Genomic DNA, 16,315 nt, shown 5'->3' on the forward strand with positions numbered 1-16,315 from the left:
TCAAGTCAAATTTCATCAACTCATGTTAATTTAAGTATACTAATATTGACACCATCTAAATGGCCACATGAAGTGCAATATATTCCGTGGGAAGCATGTAGCTCTCCTGTTCTGTAAAGGTGTGTCTTGACTACAGGGATTTTTTAACAAAAGTGGCCTTTTTTTGAAAAATCTTTACCTGTGTCTAGACTGCAGCCGTATTCTTTTGAAAGTAAATTGAAAGAATGCGGCAGTTTTTCCTACCACAGAAAACCTCATTTTACAAGGAAGAATGCCTTTTTTCAAAAGTGCTCTTTCAAAAAAGGGGGTTTTGTAATGCAAACTGTGCTTTTTTGAAAGAGAGCATCCAGACTTCCTGAGTGCTCTCTTTCGAAAAAGCAGCTTGCTTTTTCGAAAGTACTAATTGTAATCTAGACACTCTTTTTCAAAAGAGGCTTTTTTGAAATTTGCTTTAGAACAAGCATCTCTCGAAAGAGGCTTGCAGTCTAGATGTACCCTAAGAGACTGTAACATTAGCAGCACTTCCAATATAAAAGAAAAACTATGATTTTTTTTGTAGAAGTTTGCATGGCAGGCAAAAGACCTTTAGGAAGCAACATTTTAGAAAATGATTGGATCTGCAAGAAAGGCAATAAAGGCAAAAATATTTTGGTATGATTCAAAATATAGGTAAAATGATGGAGGTAGTAAGTAATGAACATTTTTTGTTTCAATTTAAAATAGAGGAATTACTTTCTTGCACAGCTACTGTGCCCATCGGGAGAGGTACAGAAAGAATACTCACAGAAACACTGAGAAATAATATCTCTCCCTAGACAACAAATTAGCACATGGTATAGAGAACATCTTGTTAGTAAGTCAGCAAAGGGTATTTTCTGGTTTATCTAGAGCTCACAGTGAAAATGGTGAGACAACCTTTGACCTTTATATCACATGGATCCATTTTCTATTCTCAGTTACACTTTTGTAAATCCAGAGTAACCTAGTTGACATAAATGGAGTTTTATGGACTTACACTAGTATAGTTAAAGGCAAAATATAGGTCAAATATCTCCTGGTACTATACTTGGCAATCTAATGCATATCCAGGTTAGTAACATGGAAGGGGTGCTGACAGCCACTGAATCAAACTGTATGCCGTGTGTGTAATGGAAACCATTTCAAGCAAGGAGATGCAGCAGCACCCCTAGATCCAGCACTTAGGAAACATGGTTCAGGAATCTTTTCTCTCTAACTTACCAGTTGAAATGCATTCCAAATTATCCCCCAAATGTCCATTTGTTAGCTGCTCATTGGTGTAAGTGCAATGACTTGGTCATCTTAGTCCACTTCTAGAAAACCTACCAAATCCACTTTAGCAGGGTCTGCTGATGGTCTTTAGGTATGTTTTTATCTTCCATCTGGCCACTACCTAGATACAATGGCAACAGGTGCTTTATAAAGAGCTGAGGGTATGTCTACACTACCCCGCTAGTTCGAACTAGCGAGGTAATGTAGGCATACCGCACTTGCAAATGAAGCCCGGGATTTGAATTTCCCGGTCTTCATTTGCATAAGCGGGGCGCTGCCATTTTTAAAACCCCTCTGGTTCGAACCACGTGTAGCACGGCTACACGAGGCTCGAACTAGGTAGTTCGGACGAGGATTCCTATTCCGAACTACTGGTACACCTCCGGTAGTTCGGAATAGGAATCCTAGTCCGAACTACCTACTTCGAGCCCCGTGTAGCCGCGCTACACGGGGTTCGAACCAGCGGGGTTTTAAAAATGGCGGCTCCCCGCTTATGCAAATGAAGCCTGGGAAATTCAAATCCCAGGCTTCATTTGCAAGTGCGGTATGCCTACATTACCCCGCTAATTCGAACTAGTGGGGTAGTGTAGACATACCCTGAGAGAGGCTAGTGCAATTTCAGCAGCACCTTCAGAGATTGGGCATTGCTATGTTTGCACCTAATTCACTCAGTTCTCAAGCTGTTACCTCAGCTCAGCATCTGACCCCCTTAAAGTCAGACTGTCAATAATTTCTTTTTTGGAAAGTCAAGCAGGGTTAACCCCAATATAATTTACTGGAATCCAGTTCAGTTAAAAACAACTTCTAAAAAATAAAGAAAGAGAACATAAGAAAAGGTGAGTTTCACAGCTCCTGTCACATGTCCCCCTGTGGCCACTTACCAGACTGCTCTTATATGATCCAGCCACTGGATCCTGTGTGTTTTAAGCCTCCAGAACCTGGACAGGTGACCCTAGACACACTCTCAGGGTACGTCTACACGCATCGTAGCTTGAAATAAGATATGCAATTTGAGCTATGCAAATTGTGTATCTTATTTCAATCTTATTTTGAAACACTTTATTTCATACACTTTCAAATGAACCTGCTATTCTGAAGCATCCCTTACTCCTCATGGAATGAGGTATACAGGGACATCAGAATAGCGAGCCCATTATATTTCAAAATAAGGGACTTACTGTGAAGATGAGGGATAGCTATTTCGGGATACCCCCATATCCCAAAATAGTGCTTCAGTGTAGACATATCCTCAGGTTGCAGAGCTTCTACCTAGCACCCCAGGCCCCAAGAATTTAGACCACGGAGGGTATAAGTACTGATCCCTGAGATTTTCTACATAGCTTGAAAACATCCTATTCCAGAAACTCACCACACGTGTGAGCTTTCTGGCTTACAAGATAAATTATAGCACATAAACATACACACACACACACACACACTTTGTACAGAACTTGAACACAACATTGCATAGATGTAAATTAAAATAATAAACCCTGCATACATTTACCTGTCTAAGTTTCCTCATCACTTGAAAGTATTCTTTGGGGGGCTGGAGGGAGGCAGGGTCAGGGTCACTGAGGCTGTGTTATGTCCTTCCACTGCAATGTATTAGCTGTGTGTTGAAACATGAAGCCTTCTCTCATAGCTCAACTATACCGACTTTGTGTCTGTCTCCTTCCCAAGCTTCCTCTGTGTGTGTGTGTGAATTGCCCCAGTGTGAGCCCTTTTATCACCTCTTGTTTTACTCACCTGTCTCTTTGTCTCCCTTGATGAAATGTCCATTCTCCAAATCCTTCACCGCCTGATGAGCAAAGCCAGAGACAACTGTTTTTCCAGCTTGGGCATCATAGCTATCATGACAGAGTACAGTCATTAGATCAATGTTGCTATTGTCCCTGGTTAGGAAAGGTAGTGAGGTGGAATACAAGTTACAGAGATGCACTTGGCAATACAGCAATTTGCATAGAAACATCAACATGTTAAAGTTCTGAATTCTGGTTGATAAAATAGATTTCCTAAATCTTCTCAGAGACTAAGTATAAGTATTGCTGCAAAATTTTCTCAGCTAGAAAAATCTGAGTTAAAAACCATGCATCATGTCTTACTGCTGCAAAATTACATCCAAGACTTTCTGATTACAGCTTGGAAAAGATGCCTAACTTGTCAGAACACTCTCCTGGTCTCTGTGTTCCAGCAAAGTGCAGCCAAATCATGCTTTATTAGTTCCATTCATAGCTCCTGATCATGTGATACAGTTGTTTGTTAACCTAGGCTGTCTGGCTTGTTTTTTAAATTCAGTTTTCAATTCACAGTTTGTTCTCTGCATCAAACCCTAGGATGACAGAGCTAGTTTGAGTCCAGTTGAGATTTCTTTTTATCTCTAAGGAATGTGATACATATTCTATAATACTGTCAGGCAGCCTGTTTGTAATCTGTAATAATGCTGAATTCATTTTAGCAGTCATCATTTGTCTAATTTAACTAAACAAGCCTTCCCAAGGTATTTATAACACCTCCACTAGAGAAATCTATTTGTAAAGAAACTCTATACTACAGAACTATAAATCAGATATCCACAGAGAGTCATCTCTCACACCCAGCTGCATAAGTAAAATCCTTGTTGTCTTCAGAATGGAATGAGTTCAGACTAAGACTCATCCTCTCATCTCAGTAGGTAGTCCCTGCAGCACAGCTAAGGATCAGAAAAATGTTTAACTGTGTGAATACACAGTGCAAGACAGCAGAATTTCCTAAGAGTATACAGCATTGGACAGCATGGAGAAAGAGCAGGAAGGAGCAATTAGTAGAAGTCAGTAAATATGGGACTAAACTAAAGAGTTTGTATCTGAATCCAGATTCAAAGTCCACATTGCTCAGCTCTAGGGTTTTGGCCATTCTTAACAGAGTTTGGGAAGGGTTGAACTAATTTTTAATGTGAATCTAAGAATCCCGAAACTGCTCTTGATTAGATTTTAACAAATAGGGAGGAACTAAATTTGAGAATTTGAAAGTGGAAGGCAGCTTTGGTGAAACTGATCATGAAATAATTAATTTGTGATTCTAAGGAATGCTAAAAGGGAGAACAGCAAAATAGAGACAATGAATTTCAGGAAGGCAGATTTTAGGAAACTCAGAGAGCTGATAGGTAAGGTCCCATGGGAAGCAAAACTAAGAGGAAAACAACTGAAGAGAGTTTGAAGTTTTTTAAAGGGACATTATTAAGGGTCCAAAAGCAAACTATTCCACTGCATAGGAAAGATAGAATATATGTCAGGAGATCTTATATGATCCAAAAATAAAAAAGGAGTCATATAAAAAGTGGAAACTAGGTCACATTACAAAGACTGAATATTAGTAAACAACACAAGTATTCAGGGGCAAGATTAGAAAGGCAAAGGCCCAAAATGAGCTACATCTAGCTAGAGAGATAAAAGGTAACAAGAAGACATTCTACAAGTATATTAGAAACAAGAAGAAGACTAATGACATGGTAGGCCCATTGCTCAGTAAAGAGAGAGAAGCAACAGAAAACTTGGAAATGGCAGAAGTACTTAACTTTTTTGTTTCAGTTTTCGACAAGAAGTTTGATGGGCTACCTTACATAGTGAATGCTCGTGGAAATGGGGTAGGTTTAGAAGTTAAAATTAAAAGGGAAAAAAAAGAACAAGTTAAAAATTACTTAGAAATGATAGATGTCTTCAAATCATCCAGTCTGATCAAATACATCCTAGAATACTCAAGGAGCAGATAGAGGACGTATCTGTGCCTTTACCTATCATCTTGGAAAAATCATGGAAGACGGGAGAGATTCCAGAATACTGGAAAAGGGTAAATATAGTGCCCATTTATAAAAAGGGAAATAACAACCAGGAAACCACAGGACAGTCAGTTTAACTTCTGTGCCATAGAAAATAATGGAGCAAATAATTAAGGAATCCATCTCCAAACATCTGGAAGATAATAAGGTGATAGGTAACAGAGAACATGGATTTGTAAAGAACAAATCATGTCAAACCAATCTGATAGCTTTCTTTGATAGGGTATCAAGCCTTGTGGATAAGAGAGAAGTGGTGGACATGGTATACTTATCTATTAAGAAGACATTTGACATGGTCTCGCATGACCTTTTTATCAATAAACTAAAGAAATACAGTCTAGATGAAGCTACTATAATATGGATGCATAACTGGCTGGATAACTGTTCTCAGAGAGTAGTTATTAATGGTTCACAATCATTCTAGAAGGGCATAACAAGTGGGGTTTGTTTTGGGACATGTTCTGTTCTATATCTTCATCAACGATTCAGATATTGGCATAGAGAATACGATTATTACGTTTTCAGATGATACCAACGTGGGAGGGGTTGAAAATACTTTGGAAGATTGGGTCAAAATTTGAAATGTTCTGGACAAACTAGAGAAATGGTATGAGGTAAACAGGATGAAGTTTAGTAAGGACAAATGCAAAGTGCTCCACTTAGGAAGAAACAATCACTTTTGTTCCACCAGACAAGAAATCTCCTATACACACTTCTATTCCATACAACAAAGAAAAGACAATAAATTTTTTAAACTGCTCCACAGCACAGGCTACAACAGCAACTACCTCAACCCACCGGATAATATTGTTAACCTCTCCAGCTACAAACTCAACCCAGAAGAGTCTGTCTTATCCCGGGGTCTCTCTTTCTGCCCCACCTCCCTCACAGACTGGATTCAATTTTGTGGTGACCTTGAGGCTTTCTTTTGCCACCTCCACCTACGAAAATATTTCCAAACTATCAATGAACATCAGTCTGACCAATCAGATCCCCCCTATCAACACCAAAGGAAAAATAATTCTATATGGACTGCCCCTGACGGTTTGAATTACAATCTGGATTTCTATATACAGGCAGTCCCTGGGTTACGTACAAGATAGGGACTGTAGGTTTGTTCTTAAGTTGAATCTGTATGTAAGTCGGAACTGGCGTCCAGATTCAGCCGCTGCTGAATCTGGACGCCAGTTCCGACTTACATACAGATTCAACTTAAGAACCCCAGGCGTCCCCAAGTCAGCTGCTGCTGAAACTGATCAGGATGTCTGGGGCAGAGCAGCTGGGATGCTGCCGGGTTGGTCCAGTAGCGCCGAGAGCGGCGCTGGAGGACCAACCGGCAGCACCCCAGCTGCTCTACCACAGGCGTCCCGAGAAAAGCCTGGTCTGTTGGGGCCCCCCCCCGGATCCCCCCCCAGCTGACCAGGGAGACGCGGGTGGCGGGACCGAGACGCGCCACGGTCCCGCCGCCCCGGTCCTCCACGTCTCCCTGGTCTGCTGGCGGCCCCCCCAGCAGACCAGGGAGACGCGGCGAAAAGTCACGGAGGACCAGGTGGGGGGACCGCAGCTCGTGTGGGCGGTCCCCCAGCCCAGGTCCTCCGTGTCTCCCTGGTCTGCTGGGGGCCCCCCCCCAGCAGACCAGGGAGACGCGGAGCAACTTTTCTCGCCCCGGAGAACGCAGGTGGTGGAACAGCGGGCGCGTCTGGGCAGTCCTGCCACCCGTGTCCTACAGGGCGAGAAAAACCTCGTTCGTAAGTATGGATCCAACATAAGTCTGATCCACGTAACCCGAAGACTGCTTGTACAAAGCTTTCGCAACAATGCACAGACTGACATTATTCACAAATGACAACAAGCGACACACAATCTCAGCCGCACCGAACACTATGCTATCCAGAGTCTCAAAAAAACCCCGGACATTATAATCAAACCAGCTGACAAAGGGGGTGCTGTGGTCATTATGAATAAGTCCTACTATAACCAAGAGGCAACCAGACAACTCTCCAACACCACATTTTACAAACCTCTCTCCTCTGATCCCACCTCAGAATACCAAAAGAAACTACACTGTCTCCTTAAAGACCTCCCTACATCTACTCAGGACCAAAGCCACAAAGAAACACCTTCTGAACCTCAACCAGGATTGTTTTATCTGCTTCCCAAAATCCATAAACTGGTACACCCCGGACGTCCCACCATCTCAGGTATAGGCACGTTCACTACTGGATTATCCAGTTATGCAGACTCTCTTCTCAAACCCTATGCAACCAACACCCCCAGCTATCTCTGAGATACTACTGACTTCCTGAGAAAACTACAAAACATCGATAACCTCCCTGATAACACCATCCTTGCTACCATGGATGCAGAAGCTCTATACACCAACATCCCACATGAAGACGGATTACACGCTATTAAAAAACACTATCCCAGAGGACACCACTGCTAATCTGGCAGCAGACCTATGTAACCCACAATTATTTCCATTTTGAGGACAACTTATACCACCAGATCAGTGGCACAGCCATGGGTACCCACATGGCCCCACAGTACGCTAACATCTTCATGGCTGACTTAGAACAATGTTTCCTCACATCCCGTCCCCTTTTAACCTTTTTCTACTTATGCTACATCGCTGACATCTTTATGATTTGGACACATGGCCAAGAAACACCGGAAACATTCCACAGAGATTTTAACAACCTACTCCTCACCATCAATCTCAGCCTGGACCATTCTACAAGAGAGATCCATTTCCTGGATACCACACTACAAATCACCAATGGTAAATTAGACACCACCCTCTACAGAAAGCCCACTGATTCATACAGTTACCTTCATGCCTCCAGCTCCCACCCAGAACACACCATACGATCCATCATCGATAGCCAAGCCCTTCGGTACAACCGCATCTGCTGTAATCCCACTGACAGAGACCAGAAACTTCAGGATCTCTACCAAGCATTTATAAACCTCAATTACCCACCTGGAGAAAAAAAAACAAATTAAAAGAGCCAGACGAATACCAAGAAACCATCTACTTCAAGACAGACCCAAGAAAACCAGCAATAGAACACCACTTATTATCACCTATAGCCCCCAACTTAAACCCGTCCCACACATTATCAATAAACTACAACCTATACTAGAACAGGATACTACACTCCGAGAGGCTCTGGGAGACAGACCCATAGTCTCCTACAGGCAACCACCTAACCTCAGGATGATTCTTACCAAGAACCACAGGACATACCACACTAATACCAACCCTGGAACTTTTCCTTGCAACAAACCCCGTTGCCAGCTTTGGCCACATATTTACTCTGCTGACACCATTATTGGACCTAACCAAGTGAGTTATAAGATCAAGAACACATATTCCTGCTCATCCAGAAATATAATTTATGTCATCATGTGCCGACAGTGTCTGTCTGCTATGTACATTAGACAAACGTCTTAGACGCTTCGCCAAAGAATCAATGCACACAAAATGGATATCAGACAGTATCACAAAGAAAAAACAGTTTCTTGCCATTTCAACCAGAAAGGGCATTGTCTCAATGACTTGATTACCTGCATACTGCTTCAAAGGTATTTTCACACCAGACTTGAAAGAAAAACCTCTGAACTGTCATTCATGCTTAAATTTGACACTTTATGCCGGAGTCTTAACAAAGACTCTAATTACCTCACTTATTACTAAGATTGCTTCACCAATTATCACCTCTAATATCATTTGCTCACAGACATTTACCTCCCCCCCATCTCTCCTCTGTTCTGAAATGTGATGTCCTTTTTATATGTGTTCACTTTTTTTGATTGTATCCCTTTGGTATATATGGTCACGCCTATTTTCTTCCACAATTTGATCTGAGGAAGTGGGTCTGGCCCACTAAAGCTCATCACCTAATAAACCATCTTGTCAGTCTTTAAAGTGCGACATAGTCCTGTTTTTTGTTTCAGCTAGCCTAGACTAACTCGGCTACATCTCTATTACCATTTCACACATACAGAATGGGAAATGATTGTTTAGGAAGGAGTACTGCTGAATGGGATTTAGGAGTCATAATGGACCATAAGTTCAACAGTGTGACACTGTTGCAAAAAAAGCAAACATGATTCTGGGATGCATTAACAGTAGTGTTGTGAGCAAAACACGAGAAGTCATTCTCCTGCCCTATTGGCCCCAATTGGAATATTGTGTCTAGTTCTGGGCACTACATTTCAAAAAAGATTTGGAGAAGTTCCAAAGAAGAGCAACAAGAATGATTAAAGGTCTAGAGAACATGACCTATGGGGAAGACTGAAAGAATTGGACTTGTTTAATTTAGAAAAGAGAAGACTGGGGGGGGGGGGGGGGGGTGATAGCGGTCTTCAAGTATCTAAAAGGCTGTTACAAGGAGGAGGGAGAATAATTTTTCTCCTTGGCCTCTGATGTTAGGACAAGAAGCAATGGGCTTAAATTGCAGCAAGAAAGGATTAGGTTGGTCATTAGGAAAAACTTCCTAACTGTCAGGGTGGTTGAACACTGGAATAAATTGCCTAGGAAGATTGTGGAATCTCCCTCATTGGAGATATTTAAGAGCAGGTTGGATAGACATCTATCAGGAATAATCTAGACCAGCGTTTCTGAAACACTTTCAGAAACACTTTAATTGACTGCCTGGTTTGTTTATGTACCAGCGCCATGGCTATGGAGCCTCATGGCTCCCATTGGCTCCATTTCATCCTTGGTAGCCAAGAGGAGCCGTGGGAAGTGGTGGCCCATCACATGCCACTTCCTGCAACTCCCTTTGGCTGCAAAGGCCGAAACGGAGCCAATGGGAGCCGCGAGGCTCCATGGCCATGGTGCCGGTACATAAACAAACCAGGGCAGCCAGTTAAAGTGTTTCTGAAAGTGTTTCCATGGTACACTTTCAGAAACACTGATCTAGATAGTCCTTGGTCCTGTCAGGAGGGCATAGGACTAGACTTCATGACCTCTTGAGGTCTCTTCCAGTTCTATGATTCTATGAATGATTAGGAGAACTTAGACTGTTATCTTAGGCATATCTTTAGGCAATAGTCCCTCAACTGCAATTTCACCATATCAACAATGTTCAATCTATTTTGTTCATAGTATCATTTTATACTTGCCCAGAGAGAACAGGTTGAAAGTTATTGTGAATGAAATAGGAAGGCTGTAATTTTTTTCCCTATGAAAAACTTAAAAACCAACAAATAGTCTAGTAGCACCTTAAAGACTAATAAAACATGTAGATGGTATCATGAGCTTTCGTGGGCACAACCCACTTCTTCCGATGACAGGAATGTTGGAAGATCCAAGACTGGATTTGGACCTGTATTTGGACTTCCAACACTCCTGTCATCTGAAGAAGTGGGTTGTACCCACAAAAGCTTATGATACCATCTACATGTTTTGTTAGTCTTTAAGGTGCTACTAGACTATTTGTTGGTTTTTAAGTTTTTCCTGTTACAGACTCACTCAGCTACCCCTCTGAAGATTTTTTTTCCAGAGGCATATCAACATATCAACTACTTTCTCTTGTTAATCCAATTCAAAACAAGCAACCTTACTACTGTAACAGATTTTGTACCATCCTAGTAGAAATACATGGTAATACAATTTAGAGATATCTTATGAAAAACTACTAATACAAGAAGACTGTCACAAGTATTTCAAGAATTTAACTGCTGTCCATATTGACTTTTGTTCAGAAATGTTTGTGACCACAACATAATTAAGTATTCAGTATTCACTGATGCACACATTCCAAAATTACAGTCTCTTCTCAGACTTTATTTTGTTTAGTATGGTTTTCTATAATTGTTTTTTATATAAATCTGGTCTCTGGTGCAAGACTTTCCACTTCTAAGCATGCACAAGCCTCATGCTTTAATTGTTACATTATGAGTAGTGACAATTTACACATTTTTAAAATATTTGTGTTTTATAGTGTCTACAATCCTGCAAACATCTCACAGATAAAGTTGGACGTCAGCAACAGATATTTAGTATTCCCCTCCCTACAACTTCCAATCTCAATTTTGATAACAAACATGGATTGGAATTGTTGAAATAAAAACTTTTGCATATGACATTCAGATTGAAATAGTCATCATGCATATACAAGTTTCCTCAGCATCACTCAAGGCATGGATCAATTTTAGTACTCTCTCTTCTCTGTGAAAGTATAATATTTTTTGGGCTGGCTGTCAAAGCAAGTTCTATTGGTATCCTAAGGGCTAGATGCAAGGTCATGTGACTCTTTACTGCTTCAGAAAAAGTGAGCTTATAATGCAAAATGCTATTTTCATTTTATTCTTATGTATTCATATAATTCTGTTTGGGTTGCTATGGTGTTCACTTGTTATGTATTCTGCAGCATATCTTTCATTTCTGCAAAACTGCATTTATACCATTTCTTAAAACTGACAGTGGCTTTGTTCTTGATGAAGTGTTTTCATATCAAAAGAAATGAAGATATTTGCAATACTCTCCTGCAGTTTTTTTTAAAGACAGTTTCTAGAGTTTCAGAAGCTATCCAGTAGGTTCCTTTCCTTCACAAGCATCTTGTATGGAAACTTTGAAAAAATCTAATTGCTCAATTTCTTTTGAAAAGATTTAGAAAGATTTTTTGGTTTATATTTGTGTCCATATTATGGAAACCAGATGATCCTGCTTATTAAAGATGGCCAGCCCTAGTTTAGAAACATTATTTACATATTTTCCACTATGTTTTCAATGTTTTAATTTAGAACAATGCATTTGAAATAGGGTTACAGGTTTGTTCCTATGTTTCTCATTAAATGTTTTGTCTCTCTATATCCCAAAGGGAAGGGAGGGGGATGGCAGACACTCTCCTTTTACAACCACAATAGGAAGAATTACAAAGAAAATCTGTAAGTTGAAACTAAAATGTTCCACTCCTTAGACAGCATTAACACAATCAGGGGAGAACTTGGCTTGATTAAGGACCAAGAATTTTGCCTATAGCATTTTATGGAAGGACCTCACATAGGGCCAGCTCCTGCTTCCATTGAACTCATTGGCAAAACTCCTGCTGATTTCAATAAGAGATCAGGTTTGTGGTTACAGACTGTCCTCTTTAACTTTTGAAATGGCAAAGCTTCAGATGAAGATTTGGAGACAAACAGAGTGGATAGGAGCAAGATATAAGATTTGTTGATCCCTTCTTGTGTCCAATACCAGTATCAAACAACTGAAAATTTACAACATGCAATTTATTAATATGAAGAAAAATTATCCTGACAGTTAATATATTTTCTAGTTTCAGGCTGAACTGAGAAAAAAGAGGGAGTAGCTGTTTTGCTAGCAATATCAATTTGAGATCTTGTCTACATTGGCAATTTTAGTTGCCAAAAAAGCCCTTTTTGGTGACAAATCCCAGAGAAGCTTCTTTCTGTAACATGAAAAAATCTTGACAACCAACCACTTTTGGCGACAAAAAACTTCCACCTCCATGAGGGACTTTGGTCTCTCCCCCTCCCTTTACTATTGACAATTGTTTAGTGTGTACTAAAGTAGGTTTTATGTTGAGTTTATTGAACTCCACCATGTTTCTCATAGTGCCCGATTAGGTATTCTAAACACTGTTTTGAACTCTGCTGCTCTGCAGCCACGTAAATAGGTAAATAGATGTGCCCCTCCCACCTGCAAACCCTGGAAACTTTAAAATCCATTTCCTGGTGTCTGTCTCTTTGCGTAGTTATTCTCATGGCATCTTCTCAGGGGTGGCTATCAGTCAAAACACTCTCCTGTTTGGAGCATCTCATCACTTTTGGATCTTATCAGTGTGTGTGTGTGGGGGGGGGGTGAAGAATTGGTGCAATCATAGCTGTGATTGAGCTGTAAGAACTGGGAAATGTACAGTCACATTTCTCAAGCCCTGTGTAAGAAGGGGTACAATCGAGACACCCTACAATGCAGAGTCAAGATAAATGAATTCCAGCAGATATACCAGAAGGCAAAGGAGGCAAACAGCTGGTCTTGTGTTGCACCCAAAACATTCTGTTTTTATAAAGAATTGGATATAATCCTAGGTAGGAACCCCACATCCACACCCAAGAAGAGTATGGATAGTTCCCATAGCACAGTCAGAGAAGGGCTTAACCCAGAGGCAGAAGTTATTGATGAAGAGGTGAAGGAGAGGAGGAGGTGGGGCTCAATCCACTGACAACTTGTGCACCAGGCAGTGAGGAATTGTTCTGAAGTCCCACAGTTTGTGAGGACTCTCAGCAACTGAACATGGAGCATGAAGCATCAGAAGAAATGCAGGGTAAGTTTCTGTGCAGACAGGGGAGGGGGAAGTGGTGTGGGCTGCAGTCATGTGAGGTAGTAAGTTGCTCTAGTGCAGCCAGGGGACAAGGCAATAAATTGCTGTGTATTGCAATGGCAGGAGGGGGACCCAGGCAGCAGTGTGGGAAATTGATCTTGAAACTAGGGGTGGGTGGAAGTGGTTCAGGATGACCAGAACCTTTAATTCTGTGAGTTGGCTAAGCCTTGTCTGGGTCTGTGATGTCCAAACAAAGCACTGATGTACAAGAGATATCAGCAGAATCTTGCTGGGAGATAGTGTCAAAGCTATTTCTGATGTTCTTACTAATTTTCCTCCAGAGATTCCATTCTCTGTGGTATGACACTCTCCCAAACCATTCCTCAAAGCTGCCAAAACCAAGGTGGCACAGATTTTGGCTGCATAAGGAAAGAGGTACCCCCTGCTCACATCCTGAAGCAGAGCCTGGGTTTTCCTGTTTATCTTTAGCAGGACTATGTCAGTCAGAGTAATGGCAGCCTGTGGACAAGTGTAGGATTACTATAAATTGTTTCCATGTACACTCCCCAGGAAGTTTTTCAATCTCGATCTCACAAAGCCCTGATGGGGGATGGGATAAGTAGGGGTCGCTCCTGTTGTGTGGGGATGGAAAGGAATTGGGTGTGAGGACCTCCCAAGGGTCCTGGCAACCCTGTGATTCTCTGTGTGTCTCTTTCTACAGGCGGTGAGGGCCATCAACACCATCCTGCTGTGCAGAGTCATCAACTTGGACGACATGGACCCCATCATCACCGGATTTGCCGCTATGGGCTTCCCTAGCTGCAGGGTAGTGGTGGAAGGGGAGCTACTGATGGCACCAACATCCCCATCCAGACCCCCAACTTGAATATATCAACTAGAGGTGGTCCTATACGCCCTCGTGGACCACCATAGCCAGTTCCTCTACCTTGCCATGCTATCCTAGGAGTGGATGCTGCCCCAAGCGTGTGGGCTTGCCTGTATGTCATGTGTGGCACTGCTGTGTGTGTGTCTATATCCCCAGCCTCCTTCTAGTTAGTGGCTCCAGGGTGAGCATGACTGAAGGTGATGCCAAGTGTCACGATCAGAAGGAGTACTGACCAGCACCCGGTAACTAAGGGTATGTCTACACTACAGCACTAATTCGAACTAACTTAGTTCGAATTAGTTAATTCGAACTAAGCTAATTCGAATTAGCACATCCAGACTTAAAAACTAGTTCGAATTAGCGTTTTGCTAATTCGAACTAGCATGTCCACACTGAGTGGACCCTGAACCGAGGTTAAGGATGGCCGGAAGCAGTGCCAGCAGGGCATCAGAGTAGGACTTAGAGCGTGGAGCTGCTGACTCAGGCTAGCCGAGGGCTGTGCTTAAAGGGACCCAACCCCCATCTCCAGACAGACAGTTTTCAGGTGTTCCCCGCTTGCAAAGCAGTCCTGGCTTGGAGTGCCCTGAGTGCCCACACTCGGCACATCACAGCACTCGGCCATCAGCCCGGCTGCACTTGCCGCTGGCTGCCATCCGGGGGGGTCAATCGGGGGGCTGCAGGAGAGCTTCCACCCTGAGGAGCCTGCAGAGCCACCCCAGTCCTCCCCATCGGGGGCTCATACCCCATTCCTCCCTCACCCCCTTCCACTTACCCCTCCCTAGCCCCCCTTCCTGATTTACAAAATAAAGGACACGCGTGTTGAAAAATAGAAACTCTCTTTATTGAACAAAACTCGGGGAGACTGGGAAAAGGAGGTGGGAGAGGGGAAGAGAGGGTGGGAGAGGGGAGGGCAACTAAAATGATCAGGGGTTTGGAACAGATCCCATATGAGGAGACTGAGGGGGGATATGATAGAGGTCTATAAAAGCACGAGAGGGTGCGTAAAGAAAAGTTCTTCATTAGTTCCCATAATAGAAGGACTAGAGGACACCAAATGAAATGAATGGGTAGCAGGCTTCAAACTAATAACAGAAAGTTCTTCTTCACAAAGCAAATAGTCAACCTGTGGAACTCCTTGCTACAGGAGGCTGTGAAGGCTAGAACTATAACAGAGTTTAAAGAGAAGTGAGATAAAGTCATGGAGGTTGGGTCCATGGAGTGGTATTAGCCAGGGAGTAGAAATGGTGTCCCTGGCCTCTGTTTGTGGAAGGCTGGATATGGATGGCACGAGACAAATGGCTTGATCATTGTTTCGGTCCATCCCCTCCAGGGTCCCTAGTGTTGGCCACTGTCGGCAGACAGGCTACTGGGCTAGATGGACCTTTGGTCTGACCCAGTACGGCCATTCTAAGCTCAGGGCTCAGGGTCGGGGGTCTCACTGGACCACCCTGATTTTCATGCACACCTGCTCCTGGGTGGCTAGGCTGGCAGCTATCCTGCCCTAGATGGCCACTATCCTGTGCTTAGTGCGAAGGTCGTGGATGAGGTCCATGATGTCTGCACTAGACCAGGTGGGCGCCCGCCTCTTGCGGACCTGGGCAGGCTCCCGGGAGCCACCAGCCTCGTCCCGGGAAGAGGGCTGGTTGACAGTGGGTGGTTGGCTCGAGCCGTGCCAGGTGCAGGGTCTGCTGGCTGGGTGCTGGCAGGCTTGCACCTGGCACGGGCACCGTAGCCAGCCCGTGCCCCTTTAAGGGCTCCGGGGCCGGGAGGGGGGCAGAAGAGTTTCCCTGGTGGTGCCCAGAGTGGCCACCAGGGAAAGCTGGGGAGGGCTAGCCTCCCACTAGTTCGCATTAAGAGGCTACACAGCCCTTAATTCGAACTAGTTAATTCGAACTAGGCGTTAGTCCTCGTAGAATGAGGTTTACCTAGTTCGAATTAAGCGCTCCGTTAGTTCAAATTAAGTTTGAACTAGCGGTTTGAATGTGTAGCGCCTTTTAAAGTTAATTCGAACTAACGGCTGTTAGTTCA

At 42.9% G+C, this 16,315-nt stretch overlaps 1 long non-coding RNA gene across 3 annotated transcripts in view; it reads right to left on the reverse strand.

Annotated features, from left to right (window-relative positions):
* LOC142830059 (uncharacterized) overlaps positions 1-16,315 on the reverse strand; it is a 202,106-nt gene that overhangs the window by 60,933 nt on the left and 124,858 nt on the right. For all 3 annotated transcript variants that reach the window (XR_012905085.1, XR_012905083.1, XR_012905084.1), the window contains one exon: positions 3,040-3,140. This is a non-coding gene — a long non-coding RNA (uncharacterized LOC142830059). The remainder of the gene's footprint in view (positions 1-3,039; positions 3,141-16,315) is intronic.

This window comes from Pelodiscus sinensis, chromosome 6 (assembly GCF_049634645.1).
Source record: "Pelodiscus sinensis isolate JC-2024 chromosome 6, ASM4963464v1, whole genome shotgun sequence".
Lineage (NCBI taxonomy): Eukaryota > Metazoa > Chordata > Testudines > Trionychidae > Pelodiscus > Pelodiscus sinensis.